General features: G+C 38.2%; 1 long non-coding RNA gene across 1 annotated transcript in view; it reads right to left on the bottom strand.

Moving 5' to 3' along the window:
• LOC135270202 (uncharacterized) overlaps positions 1 to 13,482 on the bottom strand; it is a 47,422-nt gene extending 33,940 nt beyond the window's left edge. Inside the window, exon 1 of the long non-coding RNA XR_010338410.1 lies at positions 13,341 to 13,482. This is a non-coding gene — a long non-coding RNA (uncharacterized LOC135270202). The remainder of the gene's footprint in view (positions 1 to 13,340) is intronic.
• Between the last annotated feature and the right edge of the window lie 2,155 nt (positions 13,483 to 15,637).

Genomic DNA, 15,637 nt, shown 5'->3' with positions numbered 1-15,637 from the left:
AAATCTTGAAGTATAATAATAATAAAAATAAGACTACTTGGCAAAAAGAAAAAAGTACAGGCAGAACAAGAAAATGATGCAAATTGTAAGAATAATGCAAGCAGAAACATGCTTTTATGTGGAATATTCATTAGGTATTCCTTTTAATGCATAAATATCAGTTGTCTTCCACTGCTTCCATCTGTCCTACTAGTGCCCTGACTAAAATGAACAAGAATAATCATTTGCTATTTAAGAACACTGATATGAATAGGCAATGATTTTAAGACTGTCTTGATGAAACTTGTAAAACAGGGGAAGTGTCAAGGGTCCTAGGTAGACATCTCTGGTTCGTTGTGTTCGTTGTAGACTACAGTGCTTCATTAACAGGTGTGTTTTCTTGGCCAAGCCCTAAGCCTGATACATCAGATTTAGTCATCCTCTGTCCCACCTTTTTGGGGCCCCGATAAATTGTCAAAAATAATGCCTGATAATATCTTAATAGGTCTTCTTAACACTCTCCCTCCCCTTCCTAAGGATATGCCCACATTTAACTAGAGCCCAGCAAGGAAAAGACTGTTCTTTAGCAGGTGGCCCTACATTGTTCTTCTGGCTACCTGTCCAGTGTTTGTTTGCATAACACCCACTCCAATGATGTTACAGTGGCTATTACAGTGAGACATTAAAGACCATAGCTTTGGGCAAGCAGAACTCCATCATGCTCTTCATAATCATTCATATGTGCATCGTGATAAAGTACCTCCTCTGCACCAGACACTGTGCTAGGCACTGGAGGTATACAAATTAATAGAAATTTGAAACTTGTCTTTGAAGATACGTGGTGAAGGCAGGAGGTAAATCATCCTTTACAGCAAGGTGATAAGAACCATAACTGAGGCATATGTGGGAGCACTGAGGAAGACTTTCCAAAGGAAATATATTACATGTGTGTTTTGAAAGAAGAGTCAGAGTTGGGCTAAGTAGAAAGAACTTCCACACAGAAGGAGCCTACACAGAAGGATTGAAGCAGAAAGTCATTGAAGCTAATAATTCTTTTGAGAATCTACATACTATCTGGGCAGAGATACAGCAGTTAAGAGCAAGAACCAGGCTTCCTGCGTTCTCATCCTAATACTTATTAATTGTAGACGATAGGAATTGTGGATGATGAGATTGTTTAATCTGTCTGTGCCTCAGTGTCTCATATGTAAAATGGGAGGAATAATATTAGAGTAATACTTACCCCATAGATTTGTTGGGCTAACCATAAAAATGTCCAGCACATAGGAAGATTCCATTTGCATTCGCTGTGATAGTCTCATTGTGGCTGAGCACAGGAGGTGGGAAAGGCAGGGTTGAGGCATGAAGAGGTTAGCAGGAACCAGGAAATAAAGGGCCTGCTGGGCTGTGCTGCAAAGCTTGGTCTTCCACCCTGAGGGGGTAGCCCTTGTGGATTTTCCATTATAGAATCATGTGGGCAACTGCTTCTCCAATTATAAATGAGGGGTTTATGGAAAATCAGATCTAAATCCAGAGCATACGTGTACTCTGAGAATACGTAGAATGCGCTTACTAGGTGCCTGGGCACCCTTAGCTTGATTTAATCTTTTCAATGTTGTAAACAGATGTCCTCAGGAAAATTGCATTATACCTGCTCTAAAACTTAGGTTGGAAAGAAACACAAGACACAAATGCTTTAGTCCAGATGAATGGATATGTGAAGAGGCTAATGAGACTCAGGCAATGTAGCATCCTCTAATTACTAAGCTTATAAAATGTATGCTTTGGAAATGTTTTGAAGTGTCTGCAAAATGCATTCCTGAAAAGTCATCAGAGCATGTAGTCCCATTTCCCAGGCACTAATAAAATATACTTTCTCTCATTAATGCCCTATTAATAATCACTTAGCCATCCATACCTTATTATTAATGGAGTTATTAGAGAATGCAAAAGAAAAAGAAAAAATATAACTGGCAATCCACAATTTTGGAGCTTAAATTTCGAGTAATGTATGTAATATATTAAATCTTGTGTGCATTACAAAATATTTTATAAAAATTGGGTCATGATGTACATTCTATTTTTAACATGCCTTTCTTTTCACTTAATACTGCACTGTGAGCACTTTCCCACATGATTGCATATTCTCCTATATGTTCAATTTTAATGGCTGCATATAGTTTTATTATCCAGCTGTAACATTTTTTTTAACTCTTGGACATTTATGTGGAGTCTAAAATTTTACTATTATAAAATAGTATAAAAACTGAATTTGTGTAGCTAAGTTTTTGCCCAGGTCTATCATTCTTTTTTTCTTTCAGAATAATTTACAGTGAGCATTTCTCACACTTTAAAAGGACCTGATTTAATTGCAACTGTTGGTCAGGCCTGGGTTCTCCCTGAGCCCTCCTCAGAGATGAGGTGCCTTAAGTGTGATACTGCTGGGCTTCTTATAGGCTACTTGACAACAGCCAGGTTCATTCTCACCCACAGTGGGAAGAGAGTGGTTTCCCCGAAGGATCATGCAGTTCTGTGTAGATGAGATGACAAACTACTCCCTGCTGTTCGGGGGGGCTGGGTGCAGAGACCTCAGAGAAGGCGGTTTTGAAGGATTCCACTTTGAGCACAATCTGACTCTGCAGCCAGGCTTCTCAGCACTCATGAATTTCCATTTTAAAACAAACAACAACTGCTCTTTGAATTGAAATTCTATAGCCAGAGAACAAGAACAAAATGAAAGCCTTCACCGTTAGTGAAGGTTTATGACACTAAGGTGATTTTGAGTATTTCCTAATATTATTATATGTTCAACGGAAAATCATTTTTGTTTTCTCTAGTAGAACATAAATAATTAAAAATAATTTTTCCCAAACCAAATGCAAATACTTAGATATCTGAGGGGAAAAACAACAACAACAACAACAACAAATGCAACAATAAATGATCCAAGTGATCCAGAGCTCTTCCATTTTAATCTTCATACTTTCCTTTGAGGAAAACATTTTAATGTATAATCTATAAGTAACAATCCGTTTATTTGTTTATAAAACACATCAGACCAGTTGAAACAATAAAACAAAACAAACACGTTTTTGTATTTTTATTCTTACGTAAATAGTTCTTATCATTGTCAAAGAAAGAATAAGGAAAAGGGAAAAGTCACTTGTAATTGCATCACCCAGAGATAACCACTGTGAACACATTCCTCATTGCATACCTTCAAGTAAAATAAAAATAGGATTGGAGTAATCACGTTAGTATTTTTTTTCATTTAGCCATAAATCATTTTAGAAGTCTTTCAAGAAATTATATATTCTCTCATCTCATTTTTAAAAGATATGCAGTATCTCATTGTACCGATTTCTTTAATCAAACTGTTTCCTTACATTTAGCTTGATTTAAAAACAACTCTTATAAACATTTGCTGTTATGAGAATTTTTGTAGCTATATTTTGTTCAAACCTCTGTTTGTTGAAAAAGTTGCCTCCAGGAAGACTGCACCAATTTACTCACTCACCAACCATATATGACAGAGGTAGTAGTCATATAATTATTAATGGTTTATATCTAGAGAAACTGAAGGCTGAAAACATCAAAATGGATCCAACGTTAGTGTCAGTATATCAGGGTTGGACTTGAATCCTTGCTTCCTTCCAGTTTATTCTGTTGCGTTTGCTAGGAAAAGAATGACCAGATTCGCTGGCATTTAGGGCCAGGAGTGGTGGGGAGAACGCCTGAGACACACGCATAGGATTTGGTTTTGTTTTTTGTTTCAGGAAGCAGTCAGTTGCCCAAAGAACAATAGTTAGGAAACCAAGCCCTCAGAGGACCGCATTAACTTGTGCAGTAACAAGTTCAGGGACGATGGGTGTCTCAGCTGTTCAATAACAAGAGAGGGGAGGAAAGGGAGGTTGCCATGGCGATGCCTCGCCGCACGTGCCGCGTGGGGGTGGGGGTGGAGGTGACCTTCTGCGAGCTAAATGAAGCTGTGGAGGTCGCCTCGCCTTGGCCTTGGGATGCGCCCCAAATTTGAGGCGTCTCAGCCTCTGCCTGGAGGCGGGCTGGGAGCACACTGGATCCCCCGCGGAGGACATGCTGTCCTTGGCACTGAGCAACCCTCTCCTGGCAGCCATTTTATGGCATCTCATTGCTCGGCTTCTTCCCGGCTCAGGCCTCAGCGGAACTCAGATCACTCCAGGGTCTGCCGCGGGAGGCGGGCGCGCCCCACAGTGCGGGTTCGCCACGCGGTCCCTTGGCCTTCCCCACCTTCCGTGCAGCTTCGCGCCCGGAAGCGTTGGTTTTCATGGTCGTTTGTTGGGAGGGGCAGTGGAAATTAAATCCCCGGCAGGCTGGGGTGCGATCTCACAGCGTGATCCTACCGCGGGTGCGTTAGGAGAAAGAGACGCAGATGTGATTCGTAAGCGAAGGCTGTAGTCTTGGCGCACTTGGCAAAGGTTTTTTTATTTCATACATTATTCGTATTCTGCCGCAGTGATTTCGGAGGCAAAGCAGACGCGCACTAGCCTGGAATTAAGACTCATATTCACACATTCGTTAAGGACGCCAAGCAGATACTAATCCGTGGTGTTTTCACAGAAAAGAGAAAATGCACAGGCAGCACATGTCTTTCTATTTCACTGTGCTGCAGTGGGGGACGCAAGGCAAGGCCTGAGTAATAGTATGCTTTATTACATTCGGTCACAGTGCCTGCTTTAGGCATTTCATTTTCCACCTGATGGATGGGGTGACACTAAACTGTGGCATTTTCTTGGTCTGCACTGTGTTTTCTGTGTGCTACATGGCATACAGTTTAGTGCAGAACTGGTCAGATTTTTTGACAACTGGAAATAGTAACTCCTGTAATTACTGTACAGTGATGTAATTCAGTGAAAAATATTTTGGGTGGGGGGAGGAGCTTAGGCAGAATAGATTGTTAAAGACAGTGATGATGGGGTTTGGAGGTATGAAAAGGATGACAAAGCACAATTTTACTGCCCTCGAGCTAGAACTAAAGCTCATTTATAATTCTCATAGTTACAGAAGCTAAGAACTAAAAAATGGTTCATTGAGGCAAAATCTTTTCCAACATTGCCTTTTTGCAGATGGAGAAATAAACATTTGAAGAGGTAAAAGATTAATTTACCAAAGTCACAAAGCCATAGGAATCCAGACCTGCTTTTCTAGTTTAACTACACTAAGTCAAGAAAGCCAGATATGGAATTGACTGTATTGAAAAGTGAATAGTTCTCAAACTTTTGATCTCAGTCTTCCTCACACTCTCAATTATTGAGGACCCCAAGAGCTTTTGTTTTTGTGAGTTGTATCTATAGTTATCATACTAAAATGGAAAGCTAGGAATAAAAATACTTATTAATTAATTTAAAAACAGCAATAAAACATATAACTCATTTTTATGAAAAAGAAAATTAATGAGAAGAGATATATAAATTTCCAATATTTGAAAATTAATGTGGAACTTATTCTTGGAGTCTCATCTCTGCTTCTGCATTCAATCTGTTGTTTTGATAACATACATGAAGAAATCTAGCCACTCAAAACAAAAAGAGAGGACCTGGTACAGGAAAGGGTCCTGAGAACGCTCAGTAAGTGGTGTGCTGCTCCACTTATGGAGAGTGTTTTAACAACCAGTTCATCTGTGAAGGAGAGAAAGCCCACTTTGTAGCACTGCCAATTTCTCTGGTGTAAATACTCCCAACATGGCTGATAATGCAAAGTTGGGAAAAGACAGGCGGTAACACATTATAATAAAGTGTTTCTGCCATTCAAATACAACAGCTAGAAATAATCTCAAGAACCTAACAAGATTATAGTATAATGTAGTCAAATGATTAGGAAATGGTGGGTTGTGAGTATTTATGATCTTTATGTTAATATAATTTGTTTAATTGAAAGTTTTTATAATATACTTTTTATAATGATTATGTTTAAGGACTGGCTCACAAAATTCTTAAAAATTTGACAATGGGATTGATGAGTGAAGTGGTACTTCTGGTTCTAGATCCTTGAGGAATTGCCACACTGTTTCCACAATGGTTGAACTAAAACATTCCCACCAACAGTGTAAAAACATTCCTCTTTCTTCACAGCCTTGCCAGCGTCTGTTGTTTCTGGCTTTTCAATAATCGCCATTTTGGCTAGTGTGAAATGGTATCTCACTGTGGTTTTGATTTGCATTTCTCTGATGATCAGTGAGGTTGCAGTGGCTCACGCCTATAATATCAGCACTTTGGGAGGCCGAGGCAGGTGGATCACGAGGTCAAGAGATCGAGACCATCCTGGTCAACATGGTGAAACCCCATTTCTACTAAAAATACAAAAATTAGCTAGGCTTGGTGGCACACACCTGTAGTCCCAGCTACTCAGGAGGCTGAGGCAGGATAATTGCTTGAACCCAGGAGGCGGAGGTTGCAGTGAGCCAGGTTACCCATTGCACTCCAGCCTGGGTAACAAGAGCCAAACTCCTTCTCAAAAAAAAAAAAAAAAAAAAAGGGAGGTTGAGAGTTTTTCATGTTTGTTGTCCACATAAATGTCTTCTTTTGAGAATTGTCTGTTCATGTCCTTTGCCCACTTTTGATGTATTTGTTTTTTTCTTGTAAATTAAGTTCCTTGTAGACTATGGATATTATAATATAAATTATTCTATTATAAAGATACATGCACATGTATGTTCATTGTAGCACAATTCACAATAGCAAAGACATAGAATCAACCTAAATGCCCATCAATGATAGACTGGATAAAGAAAATGTGGTACATGTATACCATGGAATACTACACAGCCATAAAAAGCAATAAGATCATGTCCTTTGCAGGGACATGGATGGAGCTGGAAGCCATTATCCTCAGCAAACTAACACAGGAAGAGAAAACCAAACAGCGTATGCTCTCATTCATAAATGGAAGCAGAACAATGAGAACACATGGACACAGGGAAGGGAACAACACACACTGGTGCCTGGCAGGGGAATGGGGGGAGGGAGAGCATCAGGATAATAATGCATGTGGGTCTTAATACCTAGGTGATGGGTTGATAGGTGCAGCAAACCACCATGGCACACATTTACCTAAATAACAGACATGCACATCCTGCACATATATCCCAGAACTTAAAATAAAATAAAATATTAAAAAATAATAATAAAAAATAAAATTTGACAATGGATTCTTTTTCTTTTTTTTGAGACGGAGTTTCAATCTTGTTACCCAGGCTGGAGTGCAATGGTGCGATCTCAGCTCACCGCAACCTCCCCCTCCTGGGTTCAGGCAATTCTCCTGCCTCAGCCTCCTGAGTATCTGGGATTACAGGCACGCGCCACCATGCCCAGCTAATTGTTTTTTTGTATTTTTAGTTGAGACGGGGCTTCACCATGTTGACCAGGATGGTCTCGATCTCTTGACCTCGTGATCCACCTGCCTCGGCCTCCCAAAGTGTTGGGATTACAGGCATGAGCCACCGCGCCCGGGCGACAATGGATTCTTAAGAGATGATAGTGCTCCCCTCCCTGTGTCCATGTGTTCTCATTGTTCAACACCCACCTATGAGTGAGAACATGCGGTGTTTGATTTTGTGTTCTTGTGTCAGTTTGCTGAGAGTGATGGTTTCCAGGTGGGTCTGTTGGGGGGAAATAAGGGAAGGACAGCGGGGGGTGGGGAGTTGGGGAGAGATAGCATGGGGAGAAATGCCACATATAGGTGAAGGGGAGGAAGGCAGCAAATCACACTGCCACGTATGCACCTATGCAACAATCTTGCATGTTCTGCACATGTACCCCAAAACCTAAAATGCAATAAAAAAAAAAAAGAGATGATAGAAGCAGCCCCAACACATCACTACCTCCAGGGATACTCAAACCATAACATGAGAACCAGTGTATTAAGTTAATTCAACAAAAATTGTTAAGCCCATAGTTTGTCTAATGACTGAATAATATATAGATTGAAATACAGAAATAAAAGAGTAATATCAAGGGTGGGGAAAAATAACTAAAAAATGCAATAATTTGTGCTTAGTCCATTCAGGCTGTTATAAGAAAATACCATAAATGGGGCAGCTTATAAACAAATATCTATTTCTCACAGTTTTGGAGTCTGGGAAGTCCAGGATCAAAGCACCAGCAGATTCCGTATCTAGTGAAGGCCCCTTTCCTGGTTCATAGATGGCAACTCTTTGCTGTGTTCTTCCCATGGTGGAAGGTGCAAGACAGCTTTTGGAGGCCTCTTTTGCGTGTATGTGTGTGTGTGTGAGACAGTCTTGCTCTGTCACTCGGGCTGGAGTGCAGTGGTGCAGTCTCTTAGCATCTGCTAAATGCTACAGTTTCACCCCAACCCTCACCTGAGGCCTTTTTTATAAGGGCATTAATCCCATCATGAAGGTTTTTTCCTCATGACCTAATCACTTTCCAAGGTCCTACCCCCTAATACTATCACATTGGTGAACAGGTTTGAATGCATTAATTTTGGGGGAACACATTCAGACAGTAGCACTTAAGATACTTTAAAACCTTCCATTATTAACTCAATTTGAGTTAAGTATCTGGCTTCCTTATTGCTCTCTTAACCATGGCCCTCCCTCCAAATGATAATGTGTTTGTTTTCTCTAGACGTTACCATTTTATATTTTTAGTAGGGCTGTAGGCTAAGTCAATATTTTCATCTGACAGCAGTGATCTGGATATAACATCTCTCTAAAGGTAAAATATCATTATCTTTACAAACAGAAGTACATAAACCTCCAGGATTTGTGAATTTAAACTTCTCTGCTACAGACAGCAGGATTTGTTTGGTCTTCAGTACAAACATATTGTTTCCAGATTAGAGGAGCCATACTCAGGATGAATGGTTGAAATATACTGACATTGTGGAAAATTAGTCATTCAATGATTATTTATTGATCATCTGCTATATGCTAGAACCTGGGGAGCTTACCACCATAAGTAGCCACTTAGTGCTTAAAGCCAACACTGATCATCAGTGTTTCCCTGGGCACTGGAATTGATGTGAGATAGGTATTGCCCGAGCACTGTTAGGGCAAAGTGTAGGAGGCACAGTGCCCTTTTTTGTTATATTCTACAACTACTCAGCTTTGTTTCATGTGAACACTCCCATGAACATATTCTTTAGTGATGATTTGAGTCACATTTGCTCTGGTTGCTGCCTTGCAACATTTGAAATGATTTGGTAATAAAGCATTTTTATTGATATTTATCATATTAAAAACTAAAAAAGAGAAAAATTTTAAATTATTAATTTATCTAAAAATAACAAGAATTATCCCATGACACGTTAAGATAAAAACATTTTTAATTGAAAATGACTGTCGTTTACAAATTAAAAGAAAATTAGTGGGAAGAGTGTCATTGTTCCACATTTTTGCAAATCTCTTTAATATATGCCTAACAGAATACAGCTGGATTCTTACATCTGTCTCTGCATTCAATCTGTTGTGATATTGTTGTAGATGAAGAACATAAAAATATCCAGGCCAGGTATGGTGGCTCATGCCTATAATCCTAGCACTTTGGGAAGCCAAAGCCAGAAGATCACTTGAGTCTAGGAATTCCAGATCAGCCTGATCAACATAGTGAACTCTGTTGATACAAAATTCAAAAAAAAAAAACAAAAACAAAAACAAAAAAAAAAGCCGGGCATGCTGGCATCTACCTGTAGTTCCAGCTACTCGGGAGGTTGAGATAGGAATATGGCTTGAGCCCAGGAATTTGAGTCTCCACTGAGCCATAATTGCACCACTGCACTCCAGCTTGGGCAACAGAGCAAGACCCTGGGTCTAAAAACTAAACATCGAAGAAAAAGAATAGCCAGCCTTACACAGATAAGTAGTTGGAAAAGGGAAGACTACTATAATAGCATTTTTAGGTAATTGTAGCTGTTCCTTAATACGACATCAAAACTTGACAACTGGTTGTTTCCTTAATGTTAATTACAATGTAAAATCTAAAATCCTATCAATGAACTTTTCATACTTTGTTACATTAAAAGCCAATAGTCTGCCTTGCACTCTGAATAAATCTTAATCCATTTATGATTTTGTACCATCAAGTATTGGCCATTTGGAAAGTATTAGTTTACTGAATTATGCACATCTTCCAAATTTTGACATATTTCATTTTAAAATATCAGAATGCATTTGTTAATATGACCAGTGTTCTCATCAGATAAGTCTTAAGCACTGGGAAGCTTTCAAGCTCATGATGGCACATACAGATTTTCCAAAATTTTCATTTTTGTTGGAAAACTCAAATTTTACCACTGGCAGCAAATACTGTCAGTTGTTTTTCTTGAAATGACAGACTCACTTTGTTTATTTTTTAGAAAATGTCTGCCAAATACTCAAGTTTTTCAGTTGTTCTTTGAATAAAATGCTGCTGCATGAGAAATGGTTAAATCAGTTCTCAACTCAATCACACAAGTGCTTTACTTTGAGATAATCATTGTCTTTGGTGTACAGTAAAGTGCTTTAGGTTTACTTCCCATTTCATCACATAGAATATTGAAAAGATATGTATTTAAGGGTGGAGGTTCAATAAAAGCAATATATTTTACTATTTTGTCAAGGATATTAAGTGACCACTTTTTGTTTTTCATTCTTATTTTTGTTTTTTATCTAGAACTGCATGGCGGTGAAACATGCAATGACACTAATACAGCTTGGGGCTGATGCCTTGATTCATGCCAAGGCACCAAGGGTCTTATTATTTTCTTACTGCATTTACACCATTAGTACAAATATAAATACAGCAAAAAAGGAAGATAAGATCTATGTGTTTTATGAGAGCATTATTATAAGAATATGATTGTCCTCATGTATGCCCTAAAAGAGCCTGTGATTCCTGCAGGGCTGTAGAGCACACTTTGAGAACCACTGATTTAACAAAGATAATTCAAGGGAAAGGACTATCAGTTGACTTGGAAAGGGTAAGCAGCAACTTTAGCTTGGGTAGTCAGGAAAAGCCTCTCTAAGAAGATGAGATTTAAGCTGAGACATGAAGGATGAGAAGAAACCCAGCCAAATGAAGACTTGCAGGAAAAAACAGTTCTGATGGAGGAAACAGCTAATACAAAAGCTCAGAGATGGGAAATTCAAGAATAGAAAGAAGGTCATGTCAGCAGGACAAAGGAAGCAAAGGAAGATTTCAAGATGAGCTTGGTCAGTAAAAGTAATTACAATATCTGAATTACAGAATTGGTGTTTAAATAAAATAATGCTGATAAAGTGCTTAGCTAGGTACTTCCCTGCTAGCTAGCACCCAATAAATGTAGCCTGTGTTAGTTGTGTATATGGTGAAACTATCCATGTGTTCTACCAGCTTTGAGATCTGTCTTTTCCTGATACGCACAAGCCTTGAGGCATAAAAGACTGAGGTTATTGTGTTCCTTTTTAGAAAAACACTGTCAAGGCAGACATGTAACTCACAACACTCTAACATTCAGCTCAGCACACTTATAGTTTAAGCAATTGAGCTAAGAATTAATGTTATTCCTTATGTAAAAGAAAACAAAAAATGGTTTAACACATATATGTATAATTTTGTTAAATAAAAGTGCAGCTTAGTGGATAGGGAGATGTTTGAGAACCAAAAATGCTAGAAACAAGTAGACAGCATACAATGAAATGCTTTCCAAGAGAAGGAGGAATATTCTTTTCCCACTTGCCCAGTACTGATTGTTTGTGTTTTACATTTATCAGATAATGTGTTCTTCGTGATTGCCTCAGACATTAAATAAGCAGTTGCTAGCCTGCTGGTCATCCTTTGCTCAGCGTCATATGATAGCAAGAACTGGACCTGATATCTTTGTTCATTTGATTATTTGTTCATTCAGCCACCATTAATTGATGTTTATTATGGAATAATGGTTGTTCTTGAAGCTGCGATACAGAGATGCAAGAAGTACTTGCATATCAAGGAATTCCCAGTGTGGGAGATGTAGCAGATAAATAAAAACAAATGTATTTTATTTGAAGCATGTACTACATGTTGTGAGAGGTAAGAAGACAATCAAATCTTTGTGAGAAAGGTAATGTGGGGGATGCTAAAGCTTCCTTACAATGGTGTCATATAAGCTGACCCTTAAAAGGATAAGTAACAATTACCCTATGTCAGAGAAAAAATTGCACTGGACAAAGTTAAACAGGCACAGATGACTTGATTCAGGCTATCTAAACAGGCAAAAGAGGAGAGAACTCAGTCTGACCTCAACTCTACTGAAACGAAAGGAGGGAGGGGTTCTAAGTGCTGGGATGAGCTAGTGGGAGAGTAATGTGGGAAATTAGAGATAAGTCATAGGCAGCCTATATTTGCTAATTGCCTTTGTCCAAAGGAAAATACAAACTTTTCATATCTGTATGACAGGACATCATTGCACTACATGGAACAAGCTGCCCACCAAAGTTAGGCTCCTCCTCTCCCAAGACAGACTGTGAGATAGGGGAGATAAGGGTGCTATCTTCCTTGATGATTGCATTTCAAATACGTGGCTCTCAGATTCTAAAGAAAGACATTCCTGGGTTGTAAAACTGGCAAGACACTGGGAGAAGATTTACATTTCTAAAAGCCAAAGGAAAGATTTACAGTTACAAGCTTTCTAAAGCAAACCCTTTAAGAAAACGGAAGCCAGGGACCTAAACTCAGGAAGGAGCCTGTCTAAAGATTAGTCAAGAAGAAGAGATCAGTAGGCCATTTTGGTCACCGGAAGAGTATGGAGAAAAGGCATTTCAGGCAATATAATGCTAACCATGCTACAAAACACATTAATCACTTAAGATATACCACACTAAATACTTTGCTCACACATGTGCACCCACATGCACAAATCCCATTTGCTATTCACATTTTACAAATGATTAAACTAGATCTAAACTAGCATAATTGCAGGGCTGAGATTTGAAACCTGGTCTCCTAACTTCAAACTAGATGGTCTTCACCACTCGTAAAACACTGCTTTCCACTTGGTTGAAGAAGAAAATATATGTATATAACTTATTTTGAGAGATTGGTTTCTTTTCCCAATATTTTGTTGTGATAACTTTAGACATGCAGCAAAACCAAAAGCACTTTAAAGTGAACCTTTATGTACTCCTGACCAGTACTCTGCCATAAACATTCTACTAAACTTACCTTACTACATATGTAGCTATCTCTTCAATTGTTACATCCGTCAATCTCATTTTATATCAGCACTCTTTTCCCTAAATATTTCATCACATATATTATTAAATAGATTTGAATGTTGTTTATAGATTTTTTCTTTTGTTATAAAATTTACAAACATAAAATGAACACATCTCAAGTGTATATTCACTGACTTTTAACACATGCACATACCTGTGTAACTCAAACTCTTGTCAATACGTAGAAATTTACCATCACCATAGAAAGTTCTCTCATGTTCTTTTCCCATCACTCCACCCTCAACCCGAAGAGGCAAACTTTCTTCTAATTTTATGCTTCTCTAGGTTAGTTTTCTTTATTCAAGAATTTTAAATAAATCAGACAGTATAGTATCTTATGCAAGGCCTCTGTATAGTTAGTTGTATGTGTCAACTTGGCTAGGCTATTGTACCCAGTTATTTACTCAAACAACAATATGGATGTTGCCATAAAGGTATTTTGTGTATATGTTTATCATCTACAATCAACTGACTCTAAGTAAAACATATAATTCTGAAAAACATCACTGGGCCTCATCCAATCACTTGAAGTCCTGAGGAGCAAAAACTGAGGTTCGCTGAAGAAGAAATTTTGCATTATGACTGCAGCATGAACTCCTGCCTGGATTTCCAGCCTGCTGGTCTGCCCTACAGATTTTGGCCTTGCCAGCCCTGCAATCATGTGAGCCAATTTCCTAAAATGCCCTATTGATTCTGGTTCTGTCTAGGTTTGGCTGATTATAAATAAAGCTGCTATAAGCAATTTTTAGTAAGGCATTTTGTGAACATATATATATATGATGGAGTCTTGCTCTTGTCGCCCAGGCTGGAGTGCAATGGTGCAATTTCGGCTCACTGCAACCTCTACCTCCAGGTTCAAGCGATTCTCCCACCTCAGCCTCCTCAGCAGCTGGGATTACAGGCATCTACCACCACGTCTGGCTAATTTTTGTAGTTTTAGTAGAGATGGGGTTTCACCATGTTGGTCATGCTGGTCTTGAACTCCTGATCTCAGGTGATTTGCCCACATCAGCCTCTCAAAGTGCTGGGATTACAGGCGTGAGCCACCATGCCTGGCTTGTGAACATATGTTTTATTTATCTTGGGTAATTATCTTGATGTGAAGAGTCATAAAATGTATATTTAATTTTATAAGTAACTATCAGAACTTTTGTTCAAAATGTACAATTTAATATTCTTATCACCATATATGAGAGTACTAATTGCTCCATATTCACACCAACATTTATTATGGTCAGCTCTTTAAAATTTTGCTATTCTTGTGGGTGAATAGTGGCATGACACTGTTTATTAAGTTGCATTTCCCTGATGAACAGCTTCTTCATGTGCCTTGTGGCCATGTATATATCCTTTCCTGTCACATATCTCTGTTCACTACCCTTGTCTATTCCTCTACTGTTCTTTCTATCATCTGTGATATCATCCTCTTGCTGAATAAATGTCTTGAGAATATCCTATTCAGGCAAGACTGGCTTTCGTTAATATATCATTTGAGAGCTAATAAAATCAGTGTCTTCTGCAGGGAGATTATCTAACAAGGATATATCACAGATTTGAAGATAAGACAGCAAAACATTTTTTGAAAAGTGTTAACTCCTTTCCCTCTGTATTCTAGAGTGGTTTTATGGTACAGAGTGAGTTGAATTACACTGTGTGGCTCTGTATATACTTTATTGGACACATTTCTTAGTTTTTAACTTAAATTGAAATATATTTTCTTAGTCTGGTCAACACTTTAGTCTGCTATTTGCCATTACTTTTTATGAGTTGTATTTTCTTACATAAAACATTCCAATTACTTGTTTATTACTTCTATTTTCCATTTCTGCAGTAGCATAGAAACTTCAAGCCAACATCTCTGGGAAAATTATTTGTGTCAAAGGAAATGCCAGAGATCTCATGATGTATATACTGCAAGAAATGCAAACAGTCTTTCACTCTTACTCTGATCTACTACTCTAGTAATGAAAATACATTCTAAAAAACGATTCAATTTCTCTGTATTACAAATTTAGGAAGAGCTTTTTCTTTATTTTTAAGTCAGTTTTTTAGGTATGTTTTCCCTTCACTTTTCTATCCTAGTTATAGAACATAGGTTCTATTTGGAAAAAAAAAATCTTTGCTCATCTCACATAGATAGAACCTTTATGAAATGAGGGAATTCAGTGGGAGATCTTATTAGTAACACTGACACTGCTCATTTTTTTGGGTAAGACCTCAACAGTTTTCCCCGTTTCTATCAGCAGTACATGTCATTTCTCATCAGTTATTTCCCTTTTTCAGGATATATAAAAAGAGCAAGTGGTATCAGGAGAGAAAAAAGCATAACTTCCTCATTGTTATAAGTTCTTAAGAACCAGGGACTTAGCAGTTCCTTGATTAAATCTAAAAAGACAAGAAACTCTTTGGTCTCTTTACTTATTTTTCTTGGTACTTTTGAAGTGATTCAGA

The sequence above is a fragment of the Aotus nancymaae genome, unplaced genomic scaffold, assembly GCF_030222135.1.
Source record: "Aotus nancymaae isolate 86718 unplaced genomic scaffold, 86718_ANA_hifiasm-v0.15.2.pri h1tg000059l, whole genome shotgun sequence".
NCBI classification, from domain to species: Eukaryota; Metazoa; Chordata; class Mammalia; order Primates; family Aotidae; genus Aotus; species Aotus nancymaae.
The sequence above is the reverse complement of the archived record's forward strand: the minus strand, read 5'-3'. Positions and strand labels throughout refer to the sequence as shown.